Source organism: Schistocerca cancellata, unplaced genomic scaffold, assembly GCF_023864275.1.
Source record: "Schistocerca cancellata isolate TAMUIC-IGC-003103 unplaced genomic scaffold, iqSchCanc2.1 HiC_scaffold_1167, whole genome shotgun sequence".
Lineage (NCBI taxonomy): Eukaryota > Metazoa > Arthropoda > Insecta > Orthoptera > Acrididae > Schistocerca > Schistocerca cancellata.
Genome location: NW_026047166.1, coordinates 213,820 through 227,769, shown reverse-complemented (window position 1 = coordinate 227,769; position 13,950 = coordinate 213,820). Strand labels below are relative to the sequence as shown.

At 45.4% G+C, this 13,950-nt stretch overlaps 1 protein-coding gene across 1 annotated transcript in view; it reads left to right on the top strand.

Moving 5' to 3' along the window:
• LOC126160940 (aminopeptidase N-like) overlaps window positions 1-13,950 on the top strand; it is a 123,728-nt gene that overhangs the window by 15,574 nt on the left and 94,204 nt on the right. The window lies entirely within an intron of this gene.

Below are 13,950 nucleotides of genomic sequence, written 5' to 3'. Positions count from 1 at the left end.
TCTCTTTCAAATTCTAAAGGTGGCAGGGATAAAATACAGGGATCGAAAGGCTATTTACAATTTGTACAGAAACCAGATGGCAGTTATAAGACTCGAGGGACATGAAAGGGAAGCAGTGGTTTGGAAGGGAGTGAGACAGGGTTGTAGCCTCTCCCCGATGTTATTCAATCTGTATATTGAGCAAGCAGTAAAGGAAACAAAAGAAAAATTCGGAGTAGGTATTAAAATCCATGGAGAAGAAATAAAAACCTTGAGGTTTGCCGATGACATTGTAATTCTGTCAGAGACAGCAAAGGACCTGGAAGAGCAGTTGAACGGAATGGACAGTGTCTTGAAAGGAGGATATAAGATGAACATGAACAAAAGCAAAACGAGGATAATGCAATGTAGTCGAATTAAGTCGGGTGATGCTGAGGGATCAGATTAGGAAATGAGACACTTAAAGTAGTAAAGGAGTTTTGCTATTTGGGGAGCAAAATAACTGATGATGGTCGAAGTAGAGAGGATATAAAATGTAGACTGGCAATGGCAAGGAAAGCGTTTCTGAAGAAGAGAAATTTGTTAACATCGAGTATAGATTTAAGTGTAAGGAAGTCATTTCTGAAAGTATTTGTATGGAGTGTAGACATGTATGGAAGTGAAACATGGACGGTAAATAGTTTGGACAAGAAGAGAATAGAAGCTTTCGAAATGTGGTGCTACAGAAGAATGCTGAAGATTAGATGGGTAGATCACATAACTAATGAGGAAGTATTGAATAGGATTGGGGAGAAGAGAAGTTTGTGGCACAACTTGACCAGAAGAAGGGATCGGTTGGTAGGACATGTTCTGAGGCATCAAGGGATCACCAATTTAGTATTGGAGGGCAGTGTGGAGGGTAAAAATCGTAGGGGGAGACCAAGAGATGAATACACTAAGCAGATTCAGAAGGATGTAGGTTGCAGCAGGTACTGGGAGATGAAGAAGCTTGCACAGGATAGAGTAGCATGGAGAGCTGCATCAAACCAGTCTCAGGACTGAAGACCACAACAACAACAACAACAACCCCTAAGACGGCGAAGTCCAGCAAAATTCCCTGGTCATTATTTCAAATTTAGGCGACCATTGCCGGAACATTGGTGATGAAAACGTGTCGCATGCAGAGGGACAAAGAGACCATTTCTCCGCCGGAGCGATGCCGCACCAACACCTCGTTTCCACCCCCTGTCACGCTAGCTACGCGAATCTCTTTGTTAACTGCCGACACACACCGAGGGGCGGCGTCCGAGTCTGGAAACAGCCCGGAGAGACACTCTCCAGCCCACACAGATTCTGAACGAGTCTGTATCTCGATAGTCGTCATGCGACAGTTACTGCAATTTTGTTACAACTGTTACCTTCCATTTTGCTCTGATTGTTGCCAGCATCATATTTAAAGTACCAGGGAAGCAGGTTGCTAGCCTTACTCGCCCCGAGTCCCATTGGGTTTTACCCCTAACGGCTGAGGGACTAACCGGTGGATTTGGTAGTGTTTGCCGAATGAGCACAAAGGTGACCACGACTCAGAATATGTCCGAGATGCCCAGCCTTATTCCAAAGTAACTGGTATCCCGACTGTCGGGACCACTAACTTGGCCACTCATACGCCACAGGTCTTAAATGGCTACACAGGATAATTGAAATGGCATGGGAGTCGGGACATGTTCCATCAGACTGGACAAAAGCAGTAATCACACCAATCTTTAAACATGGAAACAGAAAAGATTGTAACAACTACACAGGTATCTCTTTAAGCAGCGTTGTGGGTAAAATCTTCTCAGGTATTGTTGAAAGGAAAGTGTGAGTATTAGTTGAGGACCAATTGGATGAAAATCAGTGTGGGTTTAGGCCTCTTAGAGGTTGTCAGGACCAGATCTTTAGCTTGCGGCAAATAATGGAGAAGTGTTATGAGTGGAACAGGGAATTTTATCTATGCTTTACAGATCTAGAAAAGGCATATGACCGGGTTCCTTGGGGGAAGTTATTGTCTGTTCTACAAGATTATGGAATAGGAGGCAAACTTTTGCAAGCAATTAAAGGTCTTTACATGGAGAGTCAGGCAGCAGTTAGAGTTGACGGTAAATTGAGTTCATGGTTCAGAGTAGTTGCAGGGGTAAGACAAGGCTGCAACCTGTCTCCACTGTTGTTCATATTATTTATGGATCATATGTTGAAAACAATAGACTGGCTGGGTGAGATTAAGATATGTGAACACAAAATAAGCAGTCTTGCATATGCGGATGACTTAGTTGTAATGGCAGATTCGATTGAAAGTTTGCAAAGTAATATTTCAGAGCTAGATCAGAAATGTAAGGACTATGGTATGAAGATTAGCATCTCCAAAATGAAAGTAATGTCAGTGGGAAAGAAATATAAACGGATTGAGTGCCAAATAGGAGGAACAAACTTCCTGGCAGATTAAAACTGTGTGCCCGACCGAGACTCGAACTCGGGACCTTTGCCTTTCGCGGGCAAGTGCTCTACCAGTGGTAGAGCACTTGCCCGCGAAAGGCAAAGGTCCCGAGTTCGAGTCTCGGTCGGGCACACAGTTTTAATCTGCCAGGAAGTTTCATATCAGCGCACACTCCGCTGCAGAGTGAAAATCTCATTCTGGAAACATCCCCCAGGCTGTGGCTAAGCCATGTCTCCGCAATATCCTTTCTTTCAGGAGTGCTAGTTCTGCAAGGTTCGCAGGAGAGCTTCTGTAAAGTTTGGAAGGTAGGAGACGAGGTACTGGCAGAAGTAAAGCTGTGAGTACCGATCGTGAGTCGTGCTTCGGTAGCTCAGTTGGTAGAGCACTTGCCCGCGAAAGGCAAAGGTCCCGAGTTCGAGTCTCGGTCGGGCACACAGTTTTAATCTGCCAGGAAGTTTCATATCAGCGCACACTCCGCTGCAGAGTGAAAATCTCATTCTGGAGGAGGAACAAAGTTAGAACAGGTGGACGGTTTCAAGTACTTAGGATGCATATTCTCACAGGATGGCAACATAGTGAAAGAACTGGAAGCGAGGTGTAGCAAAGCTAATGTAGTGAGCGCTCAGCTACGATCTACTCTCTTCTCCAAGAAGGAAGTCAGTACCAAGAGTAAGTTATCTGTGCACCGTTCAATCTTTCGACCAACTTTGTTGTATGGGAGCGAAAGCTGGGTGGATTCAGGTTACCTTATCAACAAGGTTGAGGTTACGGATATGAAAGTAGCTAGGATGAATGCAGGTACTAGTAGATGGGAAGAATGGCAGGAGGGTGTCCACAATGAGGAAATCAAAGAAAAACTGGGAATGAACTCTATAGATGTAGCAGTCAGGGCGAACAGGCTTAGATGGTGGGGTCATGTTACACGCATGGGAGAAGCAAGGTTACCCAAGAGACTCATGGACTCTGCAGTAGAGGGTAGGAGGAATCGGGGCAGACCGAGGAGAAGGTACCTGGATTGGGTTAAGAATGATTTTGAAGTAATAGGTTTAACATCAGAAGAGGCACCAATGTTAACACTGAATAGGGGATCATGGAGGAACTGTATAAGGGGGACTATGCTCCAGACTGAACGCTGAAAGGCATAATCAGTCTTAAATGATGATGATGATGATGATGTTACCTTCCATAACTTTGGGAGAAGCCTTGTGTTTAGCCCTCGGAAGCGGGCCGCAACTACGGATGTTACGACTGTGCTACCGCGGCATGTGTACTGCGAAGTATCGACGTTGCATATCCACATTTTGTAACGTGGTAAGCTCCAACGTCTGACCCCTGTTTTCTGTGGTAGTGTTCGTAGTTACCCATGGCAGGCTTCTTTCAATCTGGGTTACCCTCCGCACTCTGTCTAGGGAGTGCACTTAATTGTGATATTGTATCTGTTTATCGAACTGTGGTACAGCAAGAAAATTGCTCTCCAAGAGGCTGTTATTTGTGAGCGATACCTTAGCGAAGACATTGTGGTAGGACTTCATCGTAAGTTCTCAATGTACGATTTCATTACCAGAATATACGGACTTTCGGTGCTCTGTAGCTCCCATACTGCCCCTCTTTTGTTTAATTGATTTATCACTAGACAAAAAGCATCTGCAGTGGAGAGTAAGTCCAACACTACTACAGTCCAAGGGACATAAGATGTTGAAGAGTGGTCTCAAATGGGACAATGACTGTTAGTACATATCCGCATATCCGAAAGTCATTTATTCCCTCTTTTCATAGTCTGCAAAGCTCGCCCCCGGTGGTTGAGTGGTCAGCGCGACAGATTGTCAATCATAAGGGCCCGGGTTCGATTCCCGGCTGGGTCGGAGATATTCTCTGCTCAGGGACTGGGTGTTGTGTTATGCTAATTATTATCATTTCATCCCCATCGACGCGCAAGTCATCGAAGTGGCGTCAAATCGAAAGACTTGCACCCGGCGAACGGCAGAACCGCCAGGAGGCTCCAGTCACACGACATAGTCTGCGAAAAAAAATATCAGCTGCAATAGCTTACCATTCGAAAAACTAGTGCCGGGGCAAGCAGTGTATTTAACACTAAATTCCTCTAGAATCTACATATGTAAATGATGCTCTAAGGCCCCCCTATTCAAACTCCGACTTCTGCTGTTGCACACGGATTAAAAAATACGCGAACTGACTCTAATCAACCCTGCCAGTGGAGTAGAAGAGAGTTTGGCACCTGCAATAATTTAATTTGATAAATAAGTTAAATAAACGAAGGTTTCATTAACATAGTGAGGAATGATAGGGTTGCTCTACCGATTAACCGAATGAAAGTTCTGTCCAAAATAACAATATGATTTATTAAGACTAAACACAAAATAATAAACAAAAACACATGAAACATTTACAATACATCAAATTGGCTCAAATTGGATACTCAAACAAACGCTGTGAATGTGAAGTTGTCCCTAAACTAGATTGTGAGGATTATGACAAAGTGGTATGTGCAGCCAATTCCTTGCAACTCAAATCTTAGAGAAAACACATAGCCAACCCAACATTAATTGCTGCTACCTAAGACAGAACAAAGTTAGAAAAAGACGAACAGGCGCGCTCTGCTGAGCTCTGATTATCACCTAGGAAAATCCCTGTCTGCCGGTGCTGCGGACATACCTTACCAAACTGTCTTCTTAACTGCCAGAACACGATCTGGCGTACCGGAGGCGATGGCTGGTTGCATCGACGTCCTCGACCGAAAGGCGAGAGCCGACTACCCCCAAGAGCACCCATACAGAACCGAAGACAGAACATTTCCGCCCCCACGACAGTGGCCGTGGTTAACCGTTCCAATCAGCAACCCGAAAACCGGCGGAAAATTCCACTCCATTGCCGGAACACTACCATTCCACCAATGGAGATTCTTGGTGCCAATTTCTGCGCCGATTTTGCTACGTCACGGAGCTATGCCCTGAGCAAGCCAATCACAGTTACGATTTTGCAGAAAGCGCGGCAATTTGCCCACCACAACTGCCTGGGTACACAAGTCATTCCCACGCCTCGCTGGTAGTCCGCCAGAAAGTGTTTTCGCTAAGTTTCTGCGAAGTAACGGAACCTCTAGCCCAGCCGCTACTTCAGGCCCTTGCGGGCATGCCTCTTGACAATGTCGGCGTCTGGAAAGCATTCACTCGACTCTCTCACACCCGTCGGCTTACCCTTTCAAAGTCAGCAGAGCCCGCTTGTCACCGGACCACCCGGATGACGAGAGACGCTGCGTGGGAAGTCCGCATGTGAAGGAATAGCAACTTTCCACCGCATGCTATTAGAGAGGAGAATCATAGGATAGAAATATGAGAGGGGGCTCATGCCACCTCTCACTTCTAACTCAAGGATTTCCTCAGTTGGCCTCGCGACGTATTTCTGTTAACTCCAAAGGAAGATCCCTCAGAGGAATGCGAACTGAATTTGGTTTCACTGCATGGCAGTCAGACGCGCTCATCACTGTCCTACGGAGGTAGACAGATATGCTATCCTACCACTGTCCAGGCCTCTTGAGATGCGTCTTCGTCCTGGAATCTCAGTGACTGGAGTAGAATTCAGAGATGAGTCTCGCTTCGAAATGAGCGCCGATGAGCGGTGAAAATTGCCTGGAGGCGCCCCGGACAGAAATAGGCTATCTTACGGCCACAAGGCCCGACAACGGAGACTGATGGTCTAGGATGCCATTTCTTTTCTTAGTAGGACCCCGTTCATTGACATCCGCGGCGTGCTTACAACACACCAGTACGACGTCGATTTGCTACGCCCGGTTCTGTTACTCTTCCTGGCAAGCCATCCTGGGCTTACATTTCAGCAATTTAATGCCCGCCCACACACTGCGAGAGTATCTACTGATTGTCTTCGTGCTTAACGAACCATACATTGCCCAACAAGACCGCCGGATCTCTCCCCAGCTGAGAACGTTTCGAGTACTATGGGCAGGGCCCTCCAACCAGCTCGGGATTTTGACCATCTGACGTGCCAACAGGACAGAGTTTGGTAGGATATCCCTCAGGGGGACATACAACAACTGTCTCAATCAATTCCAGGTCAAATACCTGCTTGCATAACGGCCAGAGGAGGACCAACGCGTTATTGACTTGCTCAATTTGTGAAGCTCTTTCTCTTGAATAAATAATCCAATATTTCTGAAATTGTGATCATTTGTTTGTCTGTACATGTCTATCGCATCAGTGTCTATCACATCTACCGATTTCCGTCGCATTCTCGTAAATCCTGCGTGGTGGGTCTTTTTTTTGTCTTAATGTAGTAGGACAAATACTAATAATTATAGCCGGGCCGCTGAAACAAGTCACTTCAAGATCACTCCTGAAGCGCCGTGTAGTTGGCAATGTAACTAACAAGTGAGGAAAGCGAGGCACTGCTTCTTCTGAACCAACAGCACCGCTTACGGCGTCGACGCTACCACGTCGCCGGCTTCCTTGTAAACATTGTACGTTAGCGCGCGAACGCCTGCTTTTGTGTTGTGTTGTGTTACCGTCTCGACTACAGTTTTTGTTTATTAAACAGTGTCACCAAAATGATGTCGTTCACCAAGCGACAATCCGTTGCGCCGTAGAGTGCCATTAAATAGTCAGGTTTTGGAATTGCTGCGGAGGACGCGTGAGTTTTACGAGCAAGAAAAACAATTTTTTTCTGTTCATGGGCATTCTTCGATTTCTGCCGATAAATTATAGAGAGTACCTCAAGAACTCTAGGATTCAGTCAAAAAAGCCGCTACGGTCGCAGGTTCGAATCCTGCCTCGGGCATGGATGTGTGTGATGTCCTTAGGTTAGTTAGGTTTAAGTAGTTCTAAGTTCTAGGGGACTGATGACCTCAGTAGTTGAGACCCATAGTGCTCAGAGCCATTTTTGAACCAGTCAAAAAAAAAAAAAAAAAAAAGAAATGGTTCAAATGGCTCTGAGCACTATGGGATTTAACTTCTGAAGTCATCACTCCCCTAGGAGTTAGAACTACTTAAACCTAACTAACGTAAGGACATCACACACATCCATGCCCGAGGCAGGATTAGAACCTGCGGCCTTAGCGGTCGCGCGGTTCCAGACTGTAGCGCCTAGAACCGCTCGGCCACTCCGGCCGGCTAGGATTCAGTCAAAGAACAGTTGTAAGGAAAGGGGTGCTACTTCAATATTTGCAAGACACTGAAGTAAACAGTGTGGAAGAAACCCCCTGTGGGAGAAACAGTGTGTTTTTAAGTACTCCGAGAGAGAAAAAGAAAGAGGCCTCGTCCTGTTACAGATATTGATTCTTTCCAACCCGATGCAATTCGTCGGCACATATACGGATACTATAAAAAGCGAGAATACCCCACAATAGCGAAGTTGCTAATTTCTTTAAAAGAAAGCGAACTTTTCTCAGGGGGAAAATGTCACGTAAAATGATATTAAAAAGTATGGGCTTCCGTTTTAAAAAGTTAGATGGACGAAAACTGTTACTTGAATACTGTTTTACATAGGGCTGTCCCAACACTTTTCTTAAGATAGTGCAGATATAGCTGACGGCTTAACGCCACAGCTAGCTGTAAGTCGCCATTCATTTCTGTAACAGCAGCTCTATGCGCTACAAAGAAAACATGCGTCACTTGTAGCCAAACTCGTCGAAGAGGGCACAGCTTAGCATGGGAATGAGCGGTGAATCAGTTGTTGATCCCCTCGCTACAAATCTGTACTCTTCACATTATTTCACGAAACTGAGGAATGACTGAGCTGCAGATTTTAAATATACACCAATACTCTGCAAACCACTCCTCGGATTACGGCCTAGGGTACTTCCCGTCCCTATTAGTCACCCGTTTCTCTGTACCATCCTCGATTGGTGAGTGGGCATGACGACTATTTACTTTATCACTAGTTCTATTTATTCGTCAATTTTTACATATTACAACAGTAAATCTCTCCATGACGTACATCGCCTCTGCAGCGTCCGTCATTGGAGTTGGTTGGACACCCCCATAACGCTCTCACGAATACTAAACGATCACGTGACAAAGCACGTCACTCTGATTTTTATCTTCCGTATCTCTTCTGTGAATTCGAGCTGGTAAATGACCCAGAAAGATGAACAGTACTCAAGAATCGATCGATCAAATGTTTTGTAAGCCAATTCTTTGTAATGGGTAAATCTGTCATGAGAATCTCAGTGGAAGGGGCTATCTCAATTCAACAACATATTCGCCGTGAGTGTCGATGAGGTCATCCAATTTGGTCTCCTTTCATGACTATGTATTTTTGGATTCTTTTATGATGACATACTTCAATAAAATCTGTGGTGTCACCGCCAGACACCACACTTGCTAGGTGGTAGCCTTTAAATCGGCCGCGGTCCGCTAATATACGTCCGACCCGCGTGTCGCCACCATCAGTGATTGCAGACCGAGCTCCGCCACACGGCAGGTCTAGAGAGACTTCCTAGCATTCGCCCCAGTTGTACAGCCGACTTTGCTACAGATGGTTCACTGGCAAATTACGCTCTCATTTGCCGAGACGATAGTTAGCATAGCCTTCAGGTACGTCATTTGCTATGACCTAGCGAGGCGCCATTATCATTTGCTATTTATCTTGTGATGCATGTACCGTCAGACTGATGTTCACCAATTATGGATTAAAGTTAAGTATTTCCGGAGCTACGTACTTTTCTTCCTACTATAAACTCCTATAACTGTTCCAGACCTCACGCCAGCCTGCGTGAGCTTTAACGCGTGCTTTTCGGCTACCCATCATAGTGGCTTGGCTGTCTTGCCAAGTCACAACAAAATCTTCTCAGTTTACAAGCTGTGTCATTTCAAATGAAACCACTGGAGTTTTCGATAGGTGGCTCTGCCTTCGTCATTAGCCGCGCGGGGTAGCTACGCCGTCTGAGGCTCCTTGTCACGGTCCGTGTGTCTCCCGCACGTCCGAGGTTTGAGTCCTCCCTTGGGCATAGGTGTGTAGAGATGGGGGATCCGCTCCTGAACTGATTCATAGAGTTGAATCTTTCAAAGGAGTGAACAATCAGTGATTCAGAAAAAAAGAACGGTAGCTCCAAACGTTTCCCAGGGCAGAGAGAGAGAGAGAGAGAGAGAGAGAGAGAGAGAGAGAGAGAGAGTGAGAGAGACGGAGCATATCAGCGGCGCCTCTGCTGGTCAGAGCACAGTGCACGCCACACAACACAGCCGGCGCCAGCCTCTGCCCTGCTTCTACCTTGGCTGCCTGCATTGTGCAGTGCCCCATTGGATTTTGTGTTTCACATATGCCGTGCCGTCTCTGTGCGTCCTCTGCCGCGTGCAGTGTCTGGCGCAGCTTAACTTACCATCGGACTCTGTCGGCGATCGTTTCAGTCACACGTCCTGCCCTCTGGGCAGTTGATGCGAGCAACAGGACAGAGAGCCTCCTAGCGGAGAACATAAGAACTACTTGCAACAACCTGCTCGCAAGAGAACGCTCCCCCCACCCTCGGAACTCGCCCGCTCAACGCTCACCCCACCGTTCTCGACTCTAGCCAGAGCGTTGAGCAAAGCAACTCAGGTGTCACTCTGGTCTCTACGGTCTTAGCTCACGCAGTAATACAGCTCGCAGCTTGACCTACTCGACTCAGTGTCTCTGCATCGGAGTTCGTCTCTACTGGATATTGTTCTTCGTAGTAATACCGCTATGTATATTACATTATTATGTTATGTATACATCATTGTTTTATTTCATTTTTATTTGTTTAAACTGATCAGATTAGGTTCCTGCCGACTCCTCTTACTATAGGATTTTTATTATGGACATTCGAATTTACGCTTTAATTATGAGCGAACCGATAAACGTATCGCAAAATGTGATACACCAATATTTTCCTTGTTTTATTCTGCGTGAGGCTATATGCAGCACTTTAGTCTTACAGTCAAATTTATATATTTTTTTTCTTATTCTGGTACGGATTTTGCGATTTTAGGCGTCTTCAGAAGGAAACGTTCACTTTAAAAATATATGGCTTGCGATGTATTTGTACGAGGTAAATGAAATTTTAATACATTATAGCCAAATATATTGTTAATGTAAATCTCAAGTTACAACATTTTCCGATCACCCAAAAAACCACGATAGTGCAAAATATATCAATAATCAAAAACTTTGTCATATCGTGGAAATTTCAATAAACAATACAAAATTCTTACTCATTATCTGTGTTACTTCAAAATAGGATCAAATAAGATCAAAATACAGGTATAGTACTGGAATAAACCAAGTTTAAAGGGCAATGTGCCTTCCATTTATTTTCTATTGTGAATGAGTGGTGAGTCATGAAAAAGAGCTAGTTCATTTCAGGGAGTGAACAGTTCTTATCCGATTTCTGAAAAGAACAGTTTTGCCCATCTCTATAGGTGTGTGTGTTGTCCATAGCGCAAGTTAAAGATTTAGTAGTGTGTAGGCTTAGGGACCGATGACCTCAGCAGTTTGGTCCCATAAGACCTTACCTCAAATTTCCAAATTCCATCATCATTAGGAGTTAAAATTGCTGACTGCCGTGGCTGACATGGTGTTTTGCTTATATTGATACAATGTCAGCACGTGGAAGCTCCCTGAGAGAGCCGCAGGACGCATGTGCGGAAGGCGAGTTGGGCAGGTCCTAGCAGCTCTGTCCTGCCACGGGACAAAGACCCATGAGAAAGACAGGCTCGGCGTGTACGTCACAGCATGTGACCCTACAGGGCTTACGAGCGCCTTCAGCAGTCTCCGGCAGGGACCAGTAACTATTATAGATGTGTTTAATAATTCTCAAGTGCATTTAAATGCGTGCACGCTCTCGATAGCAGACTACGAAGTTAAGACCTTTAGTGAACAACTTTTTCACTGACGTACGAATTCCCGTGGGCCCTGTGTGGAACCGAGCTTTCACGAAACCTGGTGGACAAGGCGACTAGTGTGACGTCACAAGTTCGTTGCGGGCCCCGTATTTTTTGTAGACCCCGCGTGGGACCGAGTGACGTCAGATAGCGCAGGAGTCCGGCGCCACATTTGGAACTGACGGTCCCATGTTCCTACAATCGTCAAGCCTCCCTCTTTACTTTCGTCCGATGTCCAGTTTTATTGAAGGCTTTACTTTAATAACTATGGTAATAAATTTAACACTGTTTTATGGGGCGGTACTTCATTTCTTGCTTTGTCACTTAGATGCTGGGGGACAGACGTATGGGTCAGAGTCATGAGCCAAAGTCTCGATAACCACAAAGCAGAACGATTCGCTGACGTCACGAACACACCTTCTGCTGAAGGTTCATTCTTCCTGTAGCCTACAGAAAATAAATAATCACTTTTACAATTACAGTATTTACTGATTTTTAAACATTAATACAAATTAAATCACCAAATAGTTACACCCAGGTTAAAGTAAAGGCCAGAAGAAGAGTAGTCGAAGAAGTACCTGAAGATGAGCGTCTAGAATGGCGTGTTAGCAGTGACACTTGATGATAATGTGAACAAGCTGAGAGTTTTCCAGGTGATACAGTGTACGCTAGCACATACATCGTGTGGAAATGTTTTACCTTTAGTTGACCATTGCTGACAGATTCAGCGTAAACCAGGACGAGACGACGAATAAAGCAGAATCCAGTAACAGCTGCTCTGAGGAGACTGTGACGTAGCGAAGCTGTCGGTGATCTACTTGAGGTAACTCCCCCACAAGAAACTGGCGTGTGCTTGCCTTACTGCCTGAAAGCAAAGAAAAGGAAAAAAAAAGAAGCTGTGTTCCATGAAGGAATTATCAGATTGAGACGGAAATCGATGAGTGTGATACGCATGTACAAACGAATTATTACAATTTCAGAAAAATTGAATGATTTGTTCATGAGAAAGACCTTGAAAAATTGAGCAAGTCAATAATGCGATGGTCCACCTCTGCTGCCCAGGGCGTCTCCAGTGTCTGCAGACATGTCTTTGCTTGTCATCGGGGATTTATATGAAGCGGGACTCATCACTGAAGACAGTTTTGGTCCAATAAGATTCCAGGAACTTCTGGAGACGCCCCAGACAGCGGTGAGATACCAACCTGACTGTCGCCCGTCGTAGATAACCAGGAGTGATGGTCCAAGGTGGCATTTCATTTCATAGCAGGACCCTTTGGTTGTCATGCGCGGCACTCTTACAGCACAGCAATATGTCGACGATATTCTACGCCCCGTTTTGTTGCCCCTCATGGCAAACCATACTGGGCTTACAGTTCAACAAGATTTCTACCGCTTGCCTCCATGCTTGGTAAACTCTATCTTGGGCAGCAAGGTCACCGGATATCTTCCCAGTTGAGACCGTTTGGAACATTAAGGACAGGGCCTTCCAATAAACTGGAGATTTTGACGATCTAACGCGCCAATTGGGCAGAATCTGGGATTATATCCCTCAGAAAGGCTTTCGACAACTCTATGAATCAAGGCTATGCCGAATAACTACTTGCATAAGGTCAGAGGTGAACCAATGCGTTGTTGACTTGCTCAATTTGAGAAGCTTTTTCTCTCAGTGAAACTTATGTGCCGTTTCCTGATGTTACTTCTCTAGAGTGAGGTAGTGTTTTAATTGTGATCTCGCTCTGCTCATGTGACCATTATCTGATGTAATGGTGTTCCCAGTGAATGCGACGATCTGTTAGTCTTGGCCGGCCGCAGTGGCCGAGCGGTTCTAGGAGCTTCAGTCAGGAACCGCGCTGCTGCTACGGTCGCAGGTTCGAATCCTACCTCGGGTACGGGTGTGTGTAATGTCCTTAGGTTAGTTGGGATTCAAAAATGGTTCTAATGGCTCTGAGCACTATGGGACTTAACATGTAAGGTCATCAGTCCCCTAGAACTTAGAACTACTTAAGCCTAAATCCAAACTGAAGCGCCTAGAACCGCTCGGCCACACCGGTCGGCTTAGTTAGGATGAAGTACAGGGTGGCGCACGAAATGTGTTACCAATTGTTTCTTTCACAATTTACGACGCCCATTAGATATCCCGCTGCCATCTCTACAGCAGTACCAGCAGAGCTTGGAAAAACAATTGAGTTACGAAATGACGTGTAATTCACGATACTGCCGCTAGGAGACTAGTAAGCAACAATGGCTGACAATGGAAGACTGACGACATTGCAACGTTCGGCAATTATGTTACTTTTTCATGAAACGAAAAGCCTTGTTGTGGCTCAGAGGCGTTTTCGACAACAGTTTAACACACGATGAGTCCCTTGCAAGAAGACCATTCACAGGTTATACGATAAATTTGTACAGGAAGGAACAGTATTGGAAGCGAAGCGACCTCGGCCTAAGCCTGTTTGTTCGCCGGAGAATGTTGAAGCGGTACGAGTTGCTGTACAGAGAAGTCCCGGGAAATCGTGTAAAAAGGCAGTAGTGCAACTGGGAATATCCAGACGCTCCGTTCAACGCATTCTTAAAAGTGACCTCCATATGTACTCATACAAGATGACCTGTGCACAGAAGCTCACTGAAGAACACAAGCAGCAGAGACTACTGTTT